We start from the raw sequence: 17,606 nt of genomic DNA on the forward strand, positions 1-17,606 counted from the left end.
CATGCATACAGCGCGTTCAAAATGTATTCACTTTCCTGATTTGATTGTTATAGCCTTTCTGATACAGATTTACAGTAAGTTATTTTGCTTCAGGCACAAAATATATTCTGTACAATCAACAGAAAATATGTCACATGGACAGTAGGGATGGGAGACTCTATGTGGTCTTTGGGAACAACAACCTCCTCATCAATACACAATTGACAGACTGTATATTTATAACAACACCCTCCACTGTCACACAAATGAGGATGAGGTTCACTTTGAGTTTGGTTCCTCTCGAGGTTTTTTCCTCTTCCATCTAAAGGAGTTTTTCCTCACCACAGTCACCTCAGACACCTCAGTCTTGCTTATTGAGGATAAATACAAACACATTTAAATATAAGTCTGATATTAATCTTGAACTTTTATATTATATTAATCTTCATAAAATATATATATATTTTTTTGTCCTATGTTCTGTAAAGATGCTTTGAGACAATGTCCGTTGTTGAAAGCGCTATACGAATTGATTGAATTATATATATAAAATGCTTTGAGACGCATTAATTTCACTGGAAATATCGAATAGCGATTATGATACATTATTCAGTGCTTTGTTACTGAGTCTGTATGGTGCCTGTTGGTCTAATGAGAGTTTTTAAGGCAGTGGTTGCTCTGCCCTGGCAGTTGAACAGTATCAGTTTCATTCCCAGGATGATGAGAAGGCCTCTGTTGGTTTCTTAACCTTCAATCAAGTCCCCTTTTATAGACTATATTTTTATTAATCCTCACTTGCACCTTGCTTTGGTCAGAACTACAGATCTGGTCTTAATTCAGAATTAACTCGTTACTTCACCCACACCAGTGCAGTCATGTTTTATACTCCTCTCTCTCTCACTCTCTCTCTCTCTCTCTCTCTCTCTCACTCTCTCTCTCTTTTAATGCAGTTATTTATTTCTGTCTGCAGCTACATTACAAACCTTAACCGTAACCTCAGTACCTAAAACAACATTTTAGTTTAGTATAGACCCACTTTTTTTTTTTTTATAAAATCTGCAGTTTTTTAAAGTGGTTTTCCTAATGGGGACTAGCCAAATGTCTCTACAAGGTATCATGCTCACGCGCACACACACACACACACACACACACACACACGGTCATTATAGACTCTTGTGACCAGCATTTGGATGCAGTAAGAGCATAGCCAATGTGGCACTGCACTTCTCTTCACAGAGAGATGATAGACAGCAAGAGACGGAGAGAACTAGAGCATGTAGAGCACACACACACACACACACACACACACACACACACACACAGTAGAAGCTGAGTGAAGCCTACCTTCTGTTTCACACTTCAGTAAAATACAGTTTGTTGTGAATTAAAGTGCCAGAGCTGTTTTTACTCACATAATGGTCCACACTAAACTCAAACAATTTAGCCAGGCTCTAATTCTCTCCAAATGAACCAGACCAGTACAAAGTAAGTTCTGATCCAGACTCACGCCAGTTGTGCTTCTCATTTCTCATTGTGCTTCTTCTGATTCTCACTGCTTTTACTACTGCTCTCATGTTTATTTGCTGGATCTGTGTTCACTTTGTCTGGTTCATAACCCTAACCTTACTGAGAGACTCACTCTACAGGTGAAATGTTCATGTCCTCAAACTGCTAGACTCAAACTGGAACAGCTGTGTGTTTTTGTTCAGTCCACAAGAACCTAAAAGCCTCGTCTGTATTTCTTTTAGCTTGGAAATTGTCCTTTAGGATTTACTGACTAGAGCATTTTGCCAGTTGTACAAACATGATCTGTTTCTGCTTGAATCTTTACAGATACTCCAAATAAAACAGCTGCTCGCTGTTTAAGATGAGAGAATTCGGCAAATGATGAAATGTCTATTAAACTCTGTATATTTTGTGCATAAGTATTCTCTATCACTCACTTTATTATTACAAAAGGCATCTGTTTGCCTACAAACATTTGTAAAAAGACCAGCTGTTCAACAGATCATTAGTTTTTAATGCTTTGAATAAACACAGCAGTTCAAACGATTTCTATGATTTATCATGTGTTTTTATCATGCACATGTTCTGATACTTTTAGAATAAGAGTTCCAGCTTGTGGGGAATGTCAGAAGTGCACTCTTTAAGTAACTGCACCGCAGGAAATGGCTACAGGTTAAACTGCTCACTTCGTTTGGTCGTGTATTGTTAATCCTGTTCCTACACGACACAATTTCAGTGTTCTTCATGCTCTAACACACAGTCACTGATTAGTTCATTAATAAAAACCTTGAGCTAAAAAGGAATATTCTCCTTTCCCAATCTAATCATGTAGACGAGACATGAGTACCTCTACTATTACTGCTGCTACTGCTACTACTGTTACTACGACTCTTACTACTATTATTGTTACTGCCAATTTTACTATTACTGCTACTTCTACTACTGTTACTACTTACTTCTACTATTATTGTTAATGCTGCTACTTTTACTACTTACAGCTCTTTCTACTATTACTGCTGCTACTTCTTCTATTACTGCTGCTACTGCTACTATTGTTACTGCCACTCTTACTATTATTATTGTTACTGCTACTACTGTACTTCTACTATCACTGCTACTGCTACTACTAATGTTACTACTACTATTGTGACTACTACTACTGTAACTAGTGCTACGTCTACTTCTACTATCACGATTATTACTGCTACTGCTGCTACTACTGTTACTACTGCTACTATTACTTTTATTATTACTATTATTACTGCTACTGCTTCTACTGTTACTACTGCTACTGCTAATTCTAATATCATGATTATTACTCTTACTGCTGCTACTACTACTAATGTTACTACTACTACTGTTACTACTGCTGCTATTACTTTTATTATTACTATTATTACTGCTACTGCTTCTACTGTTACTACTGCTACTGCTAATTCTAATATCAGGATTATTACTGTTACTGCTGCTACTACTACTATTGTTACTACTGCTGCTACTGTTACTGCTACTACTACTGTAACTAGTGCTACTGCTACATCTTCTATCATGATTATTAACGCTACTGCTGCTACTATTGTTACTACCATTGTTACTACTTACTGCTGCTACTATTATCGTTACTGTTGCTACTTCTACTATTACTGCTACTGCTACTACTGTTACTTCTGCTATTAATATTTTTTTACTAATGCTATTATTGTTACTACTACTATTGTTACTACTGCTACTACTGTTCCTACTTACTGCTCCTATTATTGTTACTGCTGCTAGTTTTTCTATTACTGCTACTGCTACTACTGTTACTTCTGCTATTAATATTTTTACTAATACTATTAAATGTCGCTACTACTATTGTTACTACTGCTACTATTGTTACTACTACTATTGTTACTACTATTACTGCTTCTGCATTAATGCTATTACTATGTATAATAATAATAATAATAATAATAATAATAATAATAATAATAGTCTTCAGGGGGGCACGGTGGCTTAGTGGTTAGCACGTTTGCCTCACACCTCCAGGGTTGGGGGTTCGATTCCCGCCTCCGCCTTGTGTGTGTGGAGTTTGCATGTTCTCCCCGTGCCTCGGGGGTTTCCTCCGGGTACTCCGGTTTCCTCCCCCGGTCCAAAGACATGCATGGTAGGTTGATTGGTGTCTCTGGAAAAATTGTCCGTAGTGTGTGATTGTGTGAGTGAATGAGAGTGTGTGTGTGTGCCCTGCGATGGGTTGGCACTCCGTCCAGGGTGTATCCTGCCTTGATGCCCGATGACGCCTGAGATAGGCACAGGCTCCCCGTGACCCGAGGTAGTTCGGATAAGCGGTAGAAGATGAATTAATGAATAGTCTTCAGCTTTTCGATTTGTATTTGACTTCAGGGTCACAATCAAGGTATCAGTCGTACAGTAAAGCCTACTAAACTCTACTGTAGATGTGCTTAAAAATGATGCTTTTTATATCAGAATGTATGCATGTGTGTGATTTTTTTTTTCTATTCAAATATATTTCTTTATATGCAGAGGCAACATAAAATGTCTGTAGTGTGCCTATGGGTACTGTGTGTGCTGTTAGTGCCAAGAAGTTTATGCCAATGAAACATATTGCTGGAATTACATGACAGTCAGTGACCTAGCATAAGATAAGTGATGGCAGTGTTTTCAGATTCGCAGCACATTGGGAAACACCGTTTTGTGCTCTGTGGTCAGAAGGTCAAAATGGAAGAAAATATGTATCCATTTTGTCAATTCATATGGATAGAATCCAAATAAGTTTGTTTTAAATAAATAATGTGTTTCTGCTTGAGGTGAATATATGATCATTTAGACATGAGTTCGTATTATGCACTATTCTAAGCTGGAATCCGTAACCTTTCTTTACATGTTAGCTAGTGTAAAATTAAAGATCTGGAAACTGCATTCATTTTATTTTTTTGAAGAAATTCTTTTATTTTGCCGTCTCTCTGACTGCTTGTCTGTCGTTACTTGTTCTGTCAGCTTTTCCAATACGCTTCCTGTATGTATGACACCTCTGCAGTATGTGTTAGAGGGGTCTCCAGAAATGTGTTTGTGTGTGTGTGTGTGTGTGTGTCCCCTGAGTTCCTCTTTATTACCTGTATCCCTCTCTAGATCTCAGCCTGTCTTTCTAGATCCCTCTGTTTCTCTGTCTAGCTTGATCTGTGATTTTGACAGTCTCTGTAGTACAGGATGAGTGATAGCAAATCCATTTCTACTAGCTCTTTACCAGTGTATGAGTCATTCCATTGACTGCTCATGAACAAGGGAGGCAGAGAGAGAGAGAGAGAGATTTCCATTTATGTTTTTGTTAGATGTACCTGATGACCCATATACAGTACATATTTAATATAAAATGGGACATTATGAAGCTTTATGTGCTCAGATCAGTTTTCATAATGAACCCAAGCAGCATAGTTTAATCCTGTTTAAATTACAGAGATGAAGTTTAAGTGAAGTAAAACTGTCAAAAAAATGATGATTCTGGTGTCTGCTTTTTTCCCTCCAGCTCTCCAGCTCATCAAAGTCACTAATGTACAGTATCATAAATGAACAAAAACGGAACAGAAAGTAAATCTACCGACTCACGTGACTCACACTGTACGAAAAAGAAACCTCCACACGTCTGAATGAAATAAATACTATTGTACATTAACATGCATGAATAGAAATGACTAACAAAATAGCTATCAAAGCAAATTCTGCTCAGTCACCCAAGAATAAGTAATAAAGGCATTATTTCTCTCTTCCTCTCACAGCTGAACATCAATATAAACATATATGTATATATATATATATATATATATATATATATATATATATATATATATATATATATATATATATATATATATATATACATCTATACATTTTCCTAATTTATATATATATATATATATATATATATATATATATATATTTATATATATATATATATATATATATATACACAAAAATTAGGAAGATTAAAAAGATAAATCTGTAGCCTATTTATCAAAAGATATTGTGTGCTTTAAAATACTGGAAGAAAAGATTTAAAGAAAGATGTCCAAGACTGTGCTAAAAAAAAAAAAATCAGTGCATTCAGCCAATCCTGACATTTCTAAATGAAACACTTCTCATCGCATTCATTTTTTCTGTGATTATCTGACTTACACTTGCATTGCATTAATGACCACAGGCAGTCGCTTGGCCAGAAACACTAGCCTTTTTTAGAATTATAGATTTTTTTGTTAGGAGGTTTTATATGCAGCAGCTGTTTTATAAGGAACGGCGGCTGGAACGGCCTTAATTCCTCAGGGTACGGATTCCACAATGCTTCGGGAATATTTCTTCTAGACTGTGGTCCATGTCTATGTACATGATTGTATCACATTGCTGTACAGTTGTTCATGCTACAACTTTCCCTTTCTACCGCATCACATAACCTGATAACTGGAGTGGCAAATGAACTTACTGTCATGTTCATGGACAAGTTTGAGTACAGTAGGTGTAATATGAAGGGCAAATTGTTGTCATAATGTGATTCATTTAGCCAGCAACAATGCTCAGCTGTGGTTGTGGCCTTCAAACTGTGCTTAGCTGGTATAATGGAGTTTAGAATGTGTGCCAAGAAAACATTACCCACTCCGTCATACTACCAGCACTCAAGCAGGGTGTTTCCGCCTCCAGATCCTCTCACTGGATGTTTTTTATTTGCGTGACTGCCATGTGTGAGAATCCCAAGAAGTCCAGCAGTTACTTAAATATGCAAACCAGCCTGTTTGGCTAACACGTGTTTCCCCATTCTGATGAACTGAACATACAGTAAACTGACTTGCTAATGACCTGCATCTGCATGATGTTATGCATTGCACTGCTGTCACATGACTGGATGCTAGCAGTAAGAACAGAGCTGTGATGAACAAGCTGTGAGGTTAAAGGTGGAACCAGAGCAGATGATTCATACTATCTGAATGCTCAGTGCAAATAATAGCATAAATTGATTTCTGATGGAAACAGAAAATCTTGAATTGAACTTACAAACAATGTGTCCAAAAAAAAAAGGTGGATAAATAAAGAAATATGCAGGAAGCTGCAATGGAAACCTATTTACAAAAAAAAAAATGAGCCAAAATGACCAATAAAAGACCAAAGCTGATGAATGGCCGTTTCCAGTGCCAAGATAAATTGACCAGTGTATTTTACCTGCAGGCAACGGAAACATGGACGTTTGCAGAAAACAAGGAGAAAATATTATCACTTGTAAATTGTATCTCTGTTAGTGCAATATCTACTGTATGTTTTATCATTGTATCTACAAGCACTGGTCATTTTATCAGATGTGTGTGTGTTGTGTAAGTTCTTTATTATTTTCTGTTTAATGTGCATACGATTGCAGCTTATACCACTTACGGATACATATCTGCTGTGTTGAAAGTGATGAGTGTGTGGGTGTTTGTGTAGGTGTGTGGGTGTTTGTGTATGGTTGTGTTATCATGTTTGGTTTTACCACTCATCACATTATAGAGAATTTGGAGCCAAAATATAAGACACCCAGTCTGCACACATTAAAAAAAAAATTCCATAGGATGTATGTGTGTGTGTGAGAGAGCAAAAGAGCGAGCGAGAGAGAGAGAGAGAGAGAGAGAGAGAGAGAGAGAGAGAGAGTAGTTTGAGCAGTTGCAGGAGCATCTGTTTCAGTTCCTGGGTATACTGCAGGTGACTACATGTGTGTGTGCGTGTGTGTGTTTGTCCCAGTCCCAGTATCTTACTAATGCTCAGCATCAGTGAAGCACAGCAACACGCACAGAAAGCACACTGTCACTGTCATGCACACTGCTCCGGAGGAAGAGAATGAATGAGAGAGTGTAGATTTTTGTCAGCCCCGGGCAGTCTATACAGCCACTCCCCTCTCTCTTTTTCTCTCCATAACCGAGCGCCAACACAAGCCTTTCTCTCCTCCCTCTCCTCCCTCTTTCTCTCTCTCTCTTTCAATTGCTGCATTCTAAAGCAAACCCTTGTTCCTGCTGTGGGTGCACGCCAGAGCCCGGGACTCCACAGAGACAAGAAGTCAGTGACCGAGAGAGAGAGAGAGAGAGAGAGAGAGAGGTGGACTGGATGTGGGGGGGTGGGTAGGAGAGGATGCAAGTGGAGGATGAGTGTGAGCTGAGATGAGATGGGGGGAGCACTTGGACGGAAAAACGGCAGAGAGTGGAAGGACAGAAAATCGCATAAGGACAGCAAGTCCAAAATCAACAGTAAGGTATCGACACTCTTCTCTCTATTTCTCTTTCTCTTCCTCTGTTCTGCGTTCTCTCTGCTTCATGCATGTGTATGTTCACTGCACTGCATGCCTACTGCGTGAGTGTGAGTCTGTATGCGTGTGAGACTGTATATCAGTGTGTGAAAGTCAGAACAGAACTCAAATTCCCCTCCACACACATACACACACGCACACACATACACACAAACACAGGCAGAGTCTCTTTTACAACGCTTTCTTTCTCACTTCCCATAACACCTTTATAAACACTTTCTCCTTCTTACCGTCCATGTGAAGCCCCCCGCATTGCTCTTTGGATCGCAGACTGAGCTAAAGTGCTAATTCACCTTGTGAGTCCAGCACCATGTGGCAGTGTGAGAGGGCAGTGCCACTCCAGGAAAAAAAAGTTTCTTCATGCTGCATTCTCATGTTGCTGTCACTGCTGCTTTATTCACCATGCCTTCCCTTTTAATAGGTTTCATTGTCTGGGCAAACAATCTGTGTGTGTGTGTGTGTGTGTACAGTATGTGTGTGTGTGTGTGTGTGTGTGTGTGTGTGTGTGACTAGCAGGACATGTGTTCAATTGATTGATGCAGCATAATGGTGTAAATAGGTGTGTTCGTGTGTGTGTGTGTGTGTGTGTGTGTGTGTGTGTGCATGCTGGGCACATGAGTGATTATGTCCTCCTGCTGGAACGCCCTGCTGTATTAAGCCTGATGGAGCTCAGACTGATCACACACCCACGTACTCTGCTCTGTAATACATATGACCCAGAGTATCATGGCATGAGAAGTGTTTTTAGACTCTGGAGTCCAGATATACTCCTAATCGCTGCATCCGTACCGCAAACATCACTAACTTTTCCTATAGTCTAGGAAAGAACCAGAAATCTCTTTGCGGCAAACACATATGTATGTATAATAAAAGCATAAGGACAAAAATGTGTGAGGTGAATTAAAGAGCACAGATTTTACACTGTACTCATTAAGGATTTCAGATGGCACAGAAATGCCCAAGATGTGGCATTTATGATTAAACAGGCCCAAATTGAACTATGAACTATGATAAATAGTTTGATAACATATTTAGAGATTATTTTACAAATAACTGGCAAAAGCATCTCATATATTGACCTGTGTGACAGTGGTAGACTTTCTTAAAGCTCTAGTCACCTGTTCCAGCTTGAGCTGAAGTTGCTGTTTGTGTGTGTATGTGAGTGTATTTGTGTGTGTGTGTTTGTGTGTGTGTGTTTGTGTGTGTGTATGTGTTTGTGTGTGTGTGTGAGTGCATTTGTGTGTGTGAGTGTATATGTGTATGTGTGTTTGTGTGTGCGTGTGAGTGTATTTGTGTGTGTGTTTTTGTATGTGTGTTTGTCTGTATGTGTGTGAGTGCATTTGTGTGTGTGTATGTGTGTGTGTGTGTGTGTTTGTATGTGTGTGTGTGTTTGTGTGTGTATGTGTGTTTGTGTGTGTGTATGTGTGTTTGTGTGTGTGTGTATGTGTGTGTTTGTGTGTGTGTGTGTATATGTGTGTATGTGTGTTTGTTTGTGTGTGTGTGTGTGTTTGTGTGTATGTGTGTGTTTGTGTGTGTGTGTTTGTGTGTGTTTGTGTGTATGTGTGTGTGTGTATGTGTGTGGGTTTTATTCATTCTCAGGGTTTCATTTTTCCAAAACCTAAAAAAAAAAATAGATGTTTCATCTGATGTATTTTCTCTTGTCCTTTAATGTTGCATTCCAACGCAATACTTTATATAATACTAGATTTGGACATATTCTTGTTTTAATTTTATAGTTTATTATATTCGGGACAGGAAAATAATTTTTTAATGATGCATCCTGTAGTAGCCTTTAAGCCTTAATTAAACGCTTCCTATAACGTGTATGTCAGCCCCCGGGAGCCGCTGTTGCTGTACAGTAGCAGCTCGTTATCAGCAACAATGAATTTTCAGTGTGTTTCTTTCTCACACATCCGTTGATTGAGAATAAAATAGTTGGAGCGAATTCATTTCTAAGAGGCTGGAATTTCTGCAAGTTAGCAGTTATTTGACTTTTCAACTCCAAGACAAAGCCAGAATACTAGCTCTGACTGATGAAGAACACAAATCCATGTTTATACACCATTTGGGTTTCTATAACAGTAGAGTGAGTAACATCATATTCCTACCATTCAGAGATAGATGCTAGTGATCATGCTACAGCTTTCTGTTACCATCAGTGGGATGTGATGAATCTCAAATATTGTTGTATTAAATTAACCAAACACTTCACTGGACTGAATTTCCTGCACAGCCACTAATAGGAAGAGTGATGGTCTATTCTCGGGTCACGGGGAGCCTGTGCCTATCTCAGGCGTCATCGGGCATCAAGGCAGGATACACCCTGGACGGAGTGCCAACCCATCACAGGGCACACACACACACACACACACACTCTCATTCACTCACACAATCACACACTACGGACAATTTACCAGAGATGCCACTCAACCTACCATGCATGTCTTTGGACCGGGGGAGGAAACCAGAGTACCCGGAGGAAACCCCCGAGGCACGGGGAGAACATGCAAACTCCACACACACAAGGTGGAGGTGGGAATCGAACCCCCAACCCTGGAGGTGTGAGGCAAACATGCTAACCACTAAGCCACCGTGTCCCCCTGATTAGAGACACATGGCTGCTAATTACTCTCTTAATGATAGTGGAAATAGGAAAGGTGTTTTTTTTCCCCACCTGTTTTCTGAATGCCGTTTTTGTAGGGTGAGGAGAATGATTACATATAAGGACCACAAAATGTAATGTTTAGACTCTGATGAATAAAAACACAGTATTAATGGAGGGTGTACTTTTTCGTATGTCTTTAGGTTAACATATGAATTTAAATCTATTTGTAATTAAACCCTTTGTGTAGGATTAACATATCATGAACACACTGTGTACTGCATACAGTTCATCCTGACCTTTTTCAGAAACTCCATCCTCTCAGTTACCTCTCATTGCCCCCTGCAGTATAAAGAAATGTCTTTTTTTACTGCATTATTATATGCCAGTGCCGACAGAATGTTTTTTTTTTTTTTTTTTTTTTATCAAGAGATGATCTGCCAAATCTGTAACGGTGCTTTTTGCACCCTGCCGATATCGTGTGTTCTAGTCGAGTGATTCCTGGTACCTGCTCAAAAATAGTACAGAAGCTTAGTGAAGGAGCTACCAGCACTGTTATTGGCATTTGATTGTGGATCGATCTGACAAAACATTCCTTAAAACATTGAAAGCAAAAATACTGAAAAAAAAGACTGATATTTTTCAACTTACAAAAAAACTTTTTAAAATCCATAACAGCACAAACATTATTCTTTTTTTTATATATCAGAAAAAGCAGCTTAAGATTAAACAAATCTCTTTACTAAACTGTATTTTATCTTGGCCTTGGTATCATGCTGTAGGTTACATTAAAATAAATTGTTTAGTTAATGCTGCTTATATTTTTTGTTCTTGATATTAGTTTGTTTTTGTTGTTTGATTCTTTTTTGTTGTTTTTTTGGTCAGTAATTTCAATGCAGCCAGTATAAGCTGGTTAAAGATGGTTAACCATATAAAAGATGAATATTAACATTTAATTAATCCTATTTTGATTATTATTATTATTATTATTATTATTATTATTATTATTATTATTATTAATGGACAGGACACCATTCCATCCACATATACACACATTCATATACAGTACACATTCGCACATAGAGGAGACTGTATTATAACCCGTCAGCCTAACTGCACTAGATGGGAGGAAACTGGAGAACCCAAACCCAAGAATAAGTGTAACTTCACACAGAAAGAGAGAAAGTAGACAAGTAGAAAGAGGCAAGGGACAATGATCGCTGACGGTAACAATATATATACATTTTTCCTATAATACTTAATTTTCCAGTTCATTTTCTCAATGCTTTTCCAGTTCTAAATTATAACCGCTTAAAATAACATTGTTATAAAGAACAAAGTAAATGTAAAAACAAATGCCTAAGCACACGAAACAAATCTTTGGGTTAGGGTAACATGCATTCGATTTTTAGCATGTACTGTGAAATACTCTTGATTGATCCAGTACAGTGCATTTCTTACACTGTTTGCTTTTACTGTGTGCTGGAGAATCCGTTCGGGATTTTTTTTATTACATCATATACATCATATGGAGGAACTGTAATTGCTTTATAGGTCTTCTGTAGAGAGATTGAGAGAGGGAGAGGTCTCTCTCTCTCTCTCTCTCTCTCTCTCTCTCTCTCTCTCTCTCTTTCTCTCTCTCTGTGTGTGTGTGTGTGTGTGTGTGTGTGTGTACAACATAATCCCCAGAATTGATACCTCCTAATTTGTGCCAGCACAGAGTGACATAAATATTGTAGGTGATAAATTCAATTCAATTCAATTCAAGTTTATTTGTATAGCGCTTTTTACAATGGACATTGTCTCAGAGCAGCTTTACAGAACATAAACATAGAACAGAAGATAAACATAAGGAGTAGTATAAAGAATTAATATAATAAAAATTCAAAATATATATAGTTCACAGTGTGTATGTATGTATGTATGTATGTATATGTATGTATGTATGTATGTATGTATGTGTGTGTGTGTGTATGTATGTATGTATGTATGTATGTATGTATGTATGTATATGTATTTATCCCCAATGAGCAAGTCTGAGGTGACTCAGGCAGCAGTGGCAAGGAAAAACTCCCTTAGATTGGTAAAGGAAGAAACCTTGAGAGGAACCGGACTCAAAGGGGAGCCCATCCTCATATGGGTGACACTAGATGGTGTGATTACAAATATGCAGTCAGACAAGTGTTGTATTGGTGTAGGGATCACATGGAGTTCAGATCTCCTCTTAGTATCACAGAGTCCAACTGGAGCTGGTAGATCTGTAGATGTCTCAGGATTCTCACAGAGTCGGCCTCGTCTCAGTGGAGGTCCAAAAACTTCATCGCACGGAAGACGATCGGAGCTGGTACAATGTCTGGGTGTCTCGGCATGGGTAGAAAAAGAGAAGAGCAGTGCAGAGGGATTAACAGATCTGCTGTTCATAAAAATGTGCAAGTCTAGTGTAATAGTGCACAATATAATGGGCACAAGGTTTTGCTGTGTGTGTGTGTGTGTGTCTGTCTGTCTGTCTATTTGAAACACATTCAAGCACACATGCAACTGCAGTTCTGTCTCAAAGAGTCTTCTCTACTGAAACCCTATTAAGACAAATGGATCACTCCAGGAGCCATCAATCAAGCATTGAGTGAAGCAGTCTACTGGAAAATGGACTGATAAGTCAGACGTAACTCACTGTGAGGCTACAGTACCAGTATGGGAATGTGTCAGCATCTCTAACCAAAACATTGCTATCCATGTCACAAACAGTGTGTATTACACAGCATGCTAAACATGTTATTTTATCACATCGTTTTTACATCAAAATAGCATTTTAAAGAGCTTCTCACTAAATGATGGATAGGATAACTTAAAGATATGTCTGACAGGTTCACTGACCGATCTGATAGATGATCTGCTATGATGTGACGTTTCATCATTAATGCATTGTTCATTTATTCTGGGTACTGTCAAATCTGTTCAAGCTGTTGGCAGTGTTAATTGTTCTGGTTTCAGCTGTGTTGAAAATCTGTTTGTTGTTGTTGTCTGGGCTGGAAACATAAAATCTAACACCAGTAGTTTTTCTGGTGGACAATATTGATACTTTGATATGTGGATATGTTGGTATTCATTGTTCAAATTACAGCACGGTTGCTGAATACATTGGAACTTCTTAATGATTCTTTAAATGGGCGAATCACTTTATGCATACTACTAAACAAGTTCAAATTCAATTCAAACATAAAGGCATTAAAAACTAATGGTAGGCTTTGGAGAATCATAGGAGAGAACTTACAGTTTTGCTCTCCCACTTTTAATAAATCACACGATGACTTGCATGTAACCGCATGAACATTACTTAATATAATTTGTGTAATTTTATCAAGCTGATTCTTGATTAAACTTTATGCTGTGTGTTGCATGAGCAGCACACAAGGTGCCATCTACAGCCACAACACTGCAACTACTGGAAGTTTCAAGGTGGACCGGAAAATCTGAATAAAGCTGGCAGATAGCTTTGGTAGTAACCTGTGCCATCCCTTACACTCCAGGGTAAATCTTTTGTACCATCAGTGTCCATCTTTTATGTAAAAGTGCGAATGTAATGTACATCTTATAATAATTAAATTATTTAAGGTCCATAATCGGACCTAATGGATCACATTAATTAGCTTGTATAGCAGTAGGTTTTGGCAGTGTTTTAAGCAGTATTGAGGATGCTTTAAGCAGTGTTTAGTATGCAGCGTTGGCTATTCAGTTTTTAGTATCTTTTGGAATGTTTTGTGCTGAAAATGTGTTAAACAGTTGTATTGTATTGGGTATACAGTGATGCATTTGATATGTTTCAAATAGCATATGGTACAGTATGTAGTGTTGGGTATGTTTTGACCAGTGTTGAGTATGGAGTTGGGTATGTTTTGAACAGTGTTGATTATGGTCTTGGGCATGTTTTGAACATTGCTGGATGTACAGTGTTGGGTATGTTTTGAACAGTGTTGAGTATGGTGTTGGGTATGTTTTGAACAGTGTTGATTATGGTCTTGGGTATGTTGTGAACATTGCTGGATGTACAGTGTTGGGTATGTTTTGAACAGTGTTGGGTATGTTTTGCACAAGGTTTGTTATATAGTATTGGATATGTTTTGAACAGTGTTGTTTACACAGTGTTGGTATGTTTTGAACAGTGTTTGGTGTCCATTGTTTGGTATGCTTTGAACATTGATGGGTATGTTTTATGGCATAGAGTGTTGTATGTTTTGTACAGTGTTGTTTACAAAGTGTTGGTTTGTTTTGAACAGTGTTTTGTGTATAATGCTGGGTATGATTTGAAAATTGTTTGCCTTATAATGCTGGGAATGTTTTGAACAGAAGTTTCTAGTATAATGCTGGGTATGTTTTTAAAAAGTGTTTTGTGTATAATGCTGGGTATGATTTGAAAATATTTTTGCCGTATAGTGCTGGGTATGATTTGAACAGTGATTAATGTATAATTCTGGGTATGTTTTTAATGTGTTTGGCATATAGTGCTGGGTATGTTTTAAACAGTGTTGGGTGTATAATGTTGGGTCTGTTTTGAACAGTGTTTGGCGTATAGTGCTGGGTATGTTTTAAACAGTGTTGGCGTATAATGCTGGGTATGTTTTGAACAGTGTTTGGCATATAGTGTTGGTTTGTTTTGAACAGTGTTTGGAGTATAGTGCTAAGTATGTTTAAAACAGTCTTTTGTGTATAATGCTGGGTATGTTTTGAACAGTGTTTGGTGTATAATGCTGGGTATGATTTGAACAGTTTGTGTATAATGCTGGGTATGTTTTGAACAGTGTTTGGTGTATAATGCTGGGTATTATATGTATTATATGTCTTTTGTGTATAATGCTGGGTATGTTTTGAACAGTGTTTGGTGTATAATGCTGGGTATGTTTTGAACAGTGTTTGGTGTATAATGCTGGGTATGTTTTGAACAGTGTTGGGTGTACAATGCTGGTTATGTTTTGAATAGTGTTTGGCATGTAGTGCTGGTTATGTTTAAAACAATGTTTTGTGTATAATGCTGGGTATGTTTTGAACAGTGTTTGGCATATAGTGCTGGGTAAGTTTTGAACAGTGTTTGGCGTATAGTGCTGGGTATGTTTTGAAAAGTGTTTGGCATGTAGTGCTGGGTATGTTTAAAACAATGTTTTTTGTATAATGCTGGGTATGTTTTGAACAGTGTTTGGCATATAGTGCTGGGTATGTTTTGAACAGTGTTTGGCGTATAGTGCTGGGTATGTTTTGAACAGTGATTGGCGTATAGTGCTGAGTATGCTTTGAACAGTGTTTGGCATATAGTGCTGGGTATGTTTTGAACAGTGTTTGGTGAATAATGCTGGGTAAGTTTTGAAGAGTGTTTGGCGTATTGTGCTGGGTATGTTTTGAACAGTGTTGGCGTATAGTGCTGGGTATGTTTTGAACAGTGTTTGGCGTATAGTGCTGGGTATGTTTTGAACAGTGTTTGGCGTATAGTGCTGAGTATGTTTTGAACAGTGTTTGGCGTATAGTGCTGAGTATGTTTTGAACAGTGTTTGGCATATAGTGCTGGGTATGTTTTGAACAGTGTTTGGCGTATTGTGCTGGGTATGTTTTGAACAGTGTTTGGCGTATAGTGCTGGGTATGTTTTGAACAGTGTTTGGCGTATAGTGCTGGGTATGTTTTGAACAGTGTTTGGCGTATAGTGCTGAGTATGTTTTGAACAGTGTTTGGCGTATAGTGCTGAGTATGTTTTGAACAGTGTTTGGCGTATAGTGCTGGGTATGTTTTGAACAGTGTTTGGCGTATAGTGCTGGGTATGTTTTGAACAGTGTTTGGCGTATAGTGCTGGGTATGTTTTGAACAGTGTTTGGCGTATAGTGCTGGGTATGTTTTGAACAGTGTTTGGCGTATAGTGCTGGGTATGTTTTGAACAGTGTTTGGCGTATAGTGCTGGGTATGTTTTGAACAGTGTTGGGTTGTATTTTTACTCACTGTTGGATCTGCAGCTATGGCTGGTATAATGACCAGTGATCAGCTCAGCAGGTTGTGTTTGTCTGAGGATTAGAGGCAGTGCTGAATCAGCTTCAATTGTTCTTTTGTTTTCTCTTGGTATCTGATGACTGTTTGCATTCCAGTCATACTTATTCCTTTGATTTGCACATATGTACATAGGCATGTACACACACACACACACACACACACACACACACACACACACACACACAAATATAATTCATGTACACTGTCACTGTGCAGATGGAGTGCTTAAGTAAGCTGTATGCCAAGTGAGTGTTGTTTTATTGCAGTAGAGTGTAGAGGGATGCTCAGTATTTATAATCCCATGATGCATATGAGAATCATAATTCACTTGTACAATTCCGGAGCAGTGCAGTTAATCCTTAAACCTTCTTTTTTACGGAATCAACAAAAAACATCACGGATCAAAATCACGGATTGTATGTAATGTTGACTGATATGTTTTGTTTTTTCTTTTTTGTACAGTGTTGACTAGCACAGAAAGGACCTGTATATATTTGGGATGTTTAGCACATCATTAGCTGTAAGTCAGTAGCAGTAAATGATTTGTCCTCATAGCAGCACCATTTTAGAAGGATTCATACTATCATATACTAACATGGGAGCATATTGTAGAGAAAATGAAAAAAGGAAATCTGTTCTTTCCTACAACAAATAAGAACAGATAAGATTTTATCTTTTGTCCTTGGTCATGTTACATTTCCTGGCCATTTTTATTTATTTATTTATTTATTTATTTATTAGCCAGGTGAGTAGATTTTGCTCTAGCATTCTGGATATTGTGGAACAAATGACCCAATTTGTGTGACTGTGTGTGTAAGGGAGTGTGTGAGTTGCAGAGATAAAGAGAGAGCGAGAGAGAGAGAGAGTTGGACTGGGCCTTGTGTTGTGTTGTAGTGGTCAGTTGGTTAGTCAGCAGGTTCTGAGGATCTGTGTGCCGTGTGTGTATCTTAGCGCCCACTCCTGATCCAGCATGCTGAGAACACACAGAGAGAAAGTTGCTCGCTTTCCAACACATGAGGTCAGAACACTCTTTCCCTCTTAAATTTTCCCTCTCACTATGATCACATCACTGTCTGTCTTGTTTTTTATGTCTATGTTCTGTTTAATTCTGTTCTCTTTAGTCTGCTTGTGTCATAAGGATTGTTATAGAAAGCTGTTACCGTCTTCCTGCATGCTCATAT

General features: G+C 38.1%; 1 protein-coding gene across 6 annotated transcripts in view; it reads left to right on the forward strand.

The window, feature by feature from the left end:
* The window catches only part of shank3a (SH3 and multiple ankyrin repeat domains 3a), a 242,946-nt gene that overhangs the window by 108,184 nt on the left and 117,156 nt on the right, over positions 1–17,606 (forward strand). The window lies entirely within an intron of this gene.

This window comes from Tachysurus vachellii, chromosome 9, assembly GCF_030014155.1.
Source record: "Tachysurus vachellii isolate PV-2020 chromosome 9, HZAU_Pvac_v1, whole genome shotgun sequence".
In the NCBI taxonomy this organism is placed as follows: domain Eukaryota; kingdom Metazoa; phylum Chordata; class Actinopteri; order Siluriformes; family Bagridae; genus Tachysurus; species Tachysurus vachellii.